This window comes from Marmota monax, unplaced genomic scaffold (genome assembly GCF_021218885.2).
Source record: "Marmota monax isolate L192 unplaced genomic scaffold, Marmota_monax_Labrador192_F-V1.1 WCK01_AAM20220418_F8-fsc00276, whole genome shotgun sequence".
In the NCBI taxonomy this organism is placed as follows: Eukaryota; Metazoa; Chordata; class Mammalia; order Rodentia; family Sciuridae; genus Marmota; species Marmota monax.
In genome coordinates this window covers 822,205-829,304 of record NW_026695204.1, presented here as the reverse complement: position 1 = coordinate 829,304, position 7,100 = coordinate 822,205, and the positions used below count along the sequence as shown (strand labels likewise).

The window sequence follows — 7,100 nt, the reverse complement described above, 5'->3', positions numbered from 1 at the left end:
AATGTAAAAACACTCTCACACACACACAAATAAATATAATACTCATTCATTGTTAATTTTTTCTTAACTTATGGTGAAAATCCATTTAAATAAATAAATATCATCATTTTCACAACTATGTAGTATTCTAATACAATTTATACATCAAAGCCTATAGTAATGAACTTGTTTCAATGTTTCACTAGGATAAATAATATTCTCATTATTCCCATTGTGGTTTCATCTTTGCAAATTTATTGCATTCTTTCCCAGCAGTGGAGCTGCTGGGTAAAGGTATATACTTTGTTACAGTGTTTTCACAAATGTTATTAAATTGCCCTCCAGAAATGTACCAATTCATACTCAACTGCTAGGGTGTAGGCATCCATCTCCCCACATCCTTTTGTCATCAGCCAATTAGTCAGTTGAAGCATACTATATCTTTACATAGTTTTGGAAACAAGTGAATCCTTCAGCTATTATATCCATCAGCTATTCAGAGATGCATTTCCTTTGCACATATTTTTTACTTGAGTGCTAATTTTTGTTTTCTTCACTTGTAAGAACTCTATATCAAAGGTTCTTAGGTTTGCCATGTGTTGCTGTTGAGTTGACACTTGAGATTAAAACTAAAATGATAAGATAAAACTCATACAATTTAAAATAAGAAAAATATTACTTTGAAAGCAAGGGAATAGGAAATTCAGCTGAGACAAAATAAGAAAGCCAGAACAGAAGGAAGAAATTTGGGGTGGTAGTACATGCCTGTGATTCTGGGTACTCAGGAGGCTGAGACAGGAAGATTACAAGTTTGAGGGCAGCATGAGTTCTTAGTGAGACCATCTCAAAATAAAAATTTTAAAAGGCCAGGAAAATACCTCAGTGGTAGAGGCCTGGGGCTAGATCCCCAGCACTACACACACACACACACACACACACACAAAAAAAAAAAATTAAAGAAGTAGAAAAAATAACCAATAACAATCAAATGAAAGAGAAATGTCTACATTGTATAACAGAAACTTCCCATAAGAAGTTTTTAAAGGACAACATGAGGCTTTTAAAGGACAACATGACTTGCCTTGGGTAGGCCAGGGACAGTGTCTTAGATCTTTAACCAAGTTTTCTGTGGAGACCTGCAGAGTTGATCAAAATGGGCAATAGGACCCAAATCTTTTGCAGTGCTTTATACACTTGTTCAGACCATTAACAAATCCTCCCGAGGAGGCCAAATCCACTTAAGGCTACACTTAAGAATAGTGGCAGATAAAAAGGAAGGTAAGAAGAGGATTACAAAACAGAGAAGGAAGTCTCCGTGGGAGCTGATTAATCTGTCATTTTAATCATTTGTCTTTCTTTTTGTCCACTAATTAGATCAAGAAGCTATTAGAGTTGCAGATGCTAAAAAAGTGACCCTTCCTGAAGAAATTATAAACAACCAAACAACTTACCATCTACTCCAGATTTCTTGAAGGGATAGATTGAACTGAGCATGAAACTCCAAGATCTCTATCTAGGAGTGATTTTTCTTAGAGTATATGAAAGCGTACCTATAAAATGAAGAAAGGTGTGCATCAAATGCTTCGATGTCCATTGAGTTTTCACAGGAAGAATGCAAGATCAATTTTGTTATTTCCCCCATTTTATGTATGCGGACATGAAAGTTCAGAAAGGAGAAATGAACTGCCTCATCAATGTGCCCTGTGAAGTCGAAATCAGAGAGAACTCTGAACCAGTGTTGTTCAATAAAAATATAATGCAAATCACATGTTATTTTGAATGCTATTCCAGCTACATTTAAAAAGCAAAAGAAGGCCAGGGAGTGCAGCTGTATGTTAGACCAGTAGCTTAGCATGAGCAAGGCCCTGAGTTTGATCCGCAGAACCACAAAACAAGAAAAGAAGAAGAGGAAGACGAGGAGGAGGAGGAGGAGGAGGAGGAGAAACTGGTGAAATTTAATATATTTATTAAATATATTACACATATTAGACATGAAACTTTAATATATTTTATTTAGCATATATATATAACTCTTATAACAAACATGAAGTCAATATAAAAATATTTTACTTTCCATTTTTCCATGCTAAATCTTTGAAATTGAATGTTTTATATTTACAGCATATTTCAACTTATATGAGCCAATTTTTGAGTACTGAAGTATATTTTATGTACATAACAACCACTGTACCTAGTGGCTACTGCATTGGAGAGCCTAGTTCTTTATCAGTGGTTCTCAAGGTGTGGTACCCAGAACACCACCAGCAGCAACACCACCTGGCAACTTGTTTGAAGTGCAAATCATTCAGCCAAATCTCAAATCTACTAAATCAAAACCTCTTGGGGCTGGGGATGTGGCTCAAGTGGTAGCGCGCTCGCCTGGCATGCGTGCGGCCCGGGTTCGATCCTCAGCACCACATACAAAACAAAGATGTTGTATCCGCCGATAACTAAAAAATAAATATTAAAATTCTCTCTCTCTCTCTCCTCTCTCACTCTCTCTCTAAAAAAAAAAAACCTCTGGCAGTGTGGTTCAGCAGTCTGTGTTTTAACAGCCTCTTCAGGCAATTTTAATGCTCAATTTTGACAACCATTATTGTAGGCAACAGTCTCTCCATTCTAATCTAAATAAACCTAGGACAGCCATGGTAGGCTATCCCTTCTCTTGAGATAAGCATTTTTTTTTTTTGTGGTACCAGGGATTGAACTCAGTGGCACTTGACCACTGAGATACATCCCCAGCTCTATTTTATATTTTATTTAGACTGGGTCACAGTGGTTGCTTAGTGCCTCGCCGTTGCTGAGGCTGACTCTGAACTCATGATTCTCCTGTCTCAGCCTCCCTAGCTGCTAGGATTACAGGGGTGTGCCACTGCGCCTGGTCAAGATAGGCAATTCTTGAATAGTTGAAGTTGGCATTCTCTTATATGAAAATATACCAGTCCTAGCTATGATTCCATTTCATGTGACTATGGAATGAATTACCAGATGCTCAATTTAAATGTACTTTGATTTACCATTTTGCTTCAGGAGAAAGGGGAGAAAGTCCCCAGTAATCACATACATTATTATATTGAATTAATTACTAAACTCCTAATTTTCTTAGCTTCATCATCTACAAAATGGAGATAATTTAATAAATATTTGCACTTTTTTTTCAAAGAAAGTACTGTGTACAGAAGGAAAAAAGTTTGCAAAAGTGACTGATGTTTTTAAACTACAGTAAAAAATAGTGGGCAGGAAAGGTAATATTATGGATTTTGAATTTAGAAGCTAAGGCTGATTCACTCATATTTCTTAGAACATTAACATAAGATTTGCTGAGAGTGAAGGATAGGGTTTTTGCCAGAATCATTAAGGAGAATGATTCTGAGCATGCCTTGAAGTAGAGCTTTCAGTAAACAGGAATTACCTATAAAGAAAATCAGGAAGCCAAAGTGTTTCTTTTTATGAAGTTACATCCTGCCATAGAAAAGCTGGATAGGAAATAAAGACTTCTAACCGTAAACTAAACCAGCAATTATTTCATCAAGGAAAATCTGAGCAAAAGCTCAGACTCGTTCATATATATGGGGGGGGGGATGAATATGGGGGGATAAGGGGTGTGAAAGTCATAAGAAACCAATGGCTCCAATTACACGTGATTTTGAGGGAAAATGTACAAAGAAACCACTACTCTGTGATTTGGGGTTCCTTACTGGCTGCCTGGACCTCTCATTTCAGTAATTTTTCCTCCAGATATTTGTTCAAAGAGAAATATATATGCGTGCTCAGGAAAGTAGGAGACTGATGAAATAATATTAATTTCAAATTTTCTTTCTCCTGGTTATTCGTTGGACGGTTCCAGGGTTCTTTTTAGTTTTTCCAAGGTTCTGTGATAGGGTTCTACTTTGCTCCGCACTTTAATTTTTTTTTTTTTAATTTTAGTTTCACCAGAGGATACACTGCTATTACCACTCTCTAACCCTTTCCATCTTATCCTACCACCCTCAAATAAAAAAGGCAAAATATCCCTTTATGAGGCAGGATCCCATGGTTTGGGGGGAATGGCAAGTACCAATTCTTAGTAGTAGCTGCAACCTACCGCAAAACAGAAACTGCAGCTTATGCTCTCGCTTCTTTCTCCTGCCCTATCCCACCAACTCACAACTCCGCACAATCCTTAACACACACACACACACACACATCCTCCTCCAGCCTCGCATCCTCTCGCACACCCTACACTGCACGCACGCCAGGATGCCCGCTGCCACAGTAACGCTCAACCCACTCGGCGGCACCACCCATGGCCGTTCCGCCCCCGTCCCACACACCAATGGTTGAGGCCCGCAGCTCCCAAGGGGCCCTTTGATAGGGCAGAGCCACTTGCCACTCTCAGGTCATGCCCCGCCCCCTCCTCGCTCCCCTCGGGAGCTGGAGGGGCCCGAGCATCAGCGAGAGTAGCTGCAAGCAGCCGCGGCGGCGGCGGCGCGTCGTTGCAGTTGCGCCATCTGTCAGGAGCGGAGCCGGCGGGGAGGGGGCTGCCGCGGGAGAGGAGGAGGGGTCGCCGCGAGCCCGAGGCCGCCGAGACCCGCCCGCCGGTCGGCCGCGAGAGCAGAGGCGAGGCTGCGCTCCAAGCCCGGCGTCCTCCGCTGTCCGGGCGCACGGCGCTTCTCCCCGTGCACCGAGCACTCTCCGGGCGCACACAAAGCCGCGGCTCACGCCAGGGAGGGATCCGGCGGCCAGGCCGGGGACACCCCGGCGCCGCCCCCTCGGAGATCTCGGAGGGCCCACCGGCTCCCGGGTCCGCAGCGGAGCTACTGGACCCGCCTCGGCCGCGCCGAAGGAGGGCGGGGAGTGGACCATGTGAATGGGCTTCGGAGCCTGAGCGCCGCACAGGTAAGCTGCCGGGATGCGCCTCTGGAGGCCACGGGGATGCTGCGGAGACGCCCGGCCGCCCGCGCCCCCGCACAGGGCGGCCCCCGCGGCTGGGGCCCCGCGCTGCAGTCCCTCGGCCACTGCCGCCTCTGGGGCACCCCGCGGGGCTGCGGGAGAGTTGGCAGCACTAGGGGTCTTCCCGAGGCCCTGTCGCAGGACACCTTTGTGGGGTGCGGTCCCGAGGTAGCGCAGGGATGGGGGCTCATTTCTTCGCCTGTTAGCCGGCGCCGGGTGGGAGTCGGAATTGGCTTGGGGGCGAGGCTGGCCCAGACTCCTCCCCCGCCCTCCTTTTGGGGCCCCCCGTGGGGATTAGGGCTGTGTGTGTTGTTTTAATGTCAAGGATGATGTAATCACTTAATAATTGATGCCCCGTGCTGCTTCCCTCCCCACCCAACCCCTGCCCCACTCCTCCACCTCTGGGCCTCCTCCCTCGGCGGCCGTCGCCTTCCCCAGCGCATCCTACTGCCTATTTCTGGCACCTCCCTTGCACTTCCCCCATCCACCCCTTCACTCTTCCTGTGCCACCACCCACCCACCCTTCCCCTTTCCCCTGTGTCGGAGCCTTCCCTCCTCTTCCTCTGTCCCCCACCCCTGCTGCTCTCTCTAGCTCCTTTCTCCTCCCTTCCCTGCTCACTCGCTGAATTTCCTCTTCACTTCCCTAGATCGATGGTTGTTTTTGTTTGGTCTCCTCCCCTCTCTTATCTCTGCTGCTACAGGCAGAGGGGGACTGGGCCAGAAGAGGCCACCGAGCTTGGGCCCAGGCGGTATTTGCTGGGACACTTAGGGAAGAGGCATAATCAAATCACCCTTCTAGCTTCTCCTTCCCCCAATAAATCACAGAGACTCGCCCGTGTGTGTGTGTGTGTGTGTGTGTGTGTGTGTGTGTAACACACAAAGAGCCCTTTCAGTGCATAGCAGGAGACACACAAAGTACCCAAGGATCATCGGCTCCATGCTTCTTGTTTCTTTTCCCTAGGGCTTCCCTTTCTTTCCTAGGAAGCAGTTGATCTTCTCTCAGAGTCTTTCCTGCCACATTTACCAAAAAAAGAAAGGCCCCCTAGATGCCGGGTGGCAGGTGGCAGCATTTTGCTGTGTTCATAGACCAGTAGTGTAGACTGTCAGCTGCTATGTGTCTTAGATTTAAGGGGGAAATTATCCCAGCTGTTTTGAGAGTTTACTTTTAAGATAACCTCCCCACTCCCTCATTTTACCCCTTCTCTTTTTGAGGATAGTTATAAGAGTTGGGATAGGGTAAATTGGTGTAGGATCAGAAGAATTTTGTTTCTGAATTAGAATTAAATTGGTGTTTGACAGGAGTGAGGAAACCTGACTTGTTTCTTCTATCTAGTCTAAGGCCTCTTTGCTGGAGTCTTTTGAAATGAAATCTGGTCTGCCCAATGATGCTGTTTCACTCTTTTATTCAACTAAGTAACTGAGGACCTGCATTGAATTGGCACTTGCAAGACCATGGAGACTGTCTTGCTTGCTTCATGGTAGCCTTCAGATGCCCACACTCTTCCTCTTACCACCCAAGCAACTACAATAATTTTCATTCTTTGTCCAGTCTTTCTCCCCAGTCCCTACCCCGTGGGCACTGTGCTTTCAATTGAAGAAACTCACAGTCTTTTAGAGGAAGTAGTTTAACTATCTGAGGCTTTGGGGCACTTAGCTCTGAACAGAAGATTTAGAATGCTGAACCTTGGACTATCTGATGTACCTCTTAAAGTAGAAGTGTTAATGAAAAATTTGGACTTAATGTTCTGTTTTGTAAACAGGTGGCATGTGCTTAATCAATATTGTCAAAACTTATGTTGGGCCTGTTGTTTCCTAAGATTAGTACTATAGCAAGTAACAAAACAGTCTCAAGTTTGTTCTTCAAGAATTTTATCAGAAAAGAGTTATTATGATTCATTAAACATTTGCTTCTGTGCTTTCTAAGGACGTTTATGGTGGAACTTTTTACATTAAAAAAAGCAATAGAGTTAATGAGGGTACTGTAAAAACAAAGACTTGTTTGTTGGATGCCAGACCCAGAAAGAAAAGTCAGTGCACAATAAACTCGCACTCTGTTGACCAAGTTAAAGAGACTTAATGATAAGGTTGAATGTGAACAAATGCACACTCTACTTTTCTCTCAGGTTGGAGTCTTAGGTTGGAGTCTCCAACCTAATCTGTCTTGCTAAAAATTCTCTTTAACCTTTGGA

General features: G+C 44.4%; 1 protein-coding gene across 3 annotated transcripts in view; it reads left to right on the top strand.

Annotated features, from left to right (window-relative positions):
• Positions 1–4,805: 4,805 nt before the first annotated feature.
• The window catches only part of Fyn (FYN proto-oncogene, Src family tyrosine kinase), a 200,314-nt gene continuing 198,019 nt past the window's right edge, over positions 4,806–7,100 (top strand). For 2 of the 3 annotated variants that reach the window (XM_046429929.2, XM_058574384.1), the window contains exon 1: positions 4,825–4,857. The gene's annotated coding sequence lies outside the window, so the exon portion shown is untranslated. Of the gene's footprint in view, positions 4,858–7,100 lie in introns of all 3 variants that reach the window. The other variant, XM_046429928.2, reaches the window with a different exon arrangement.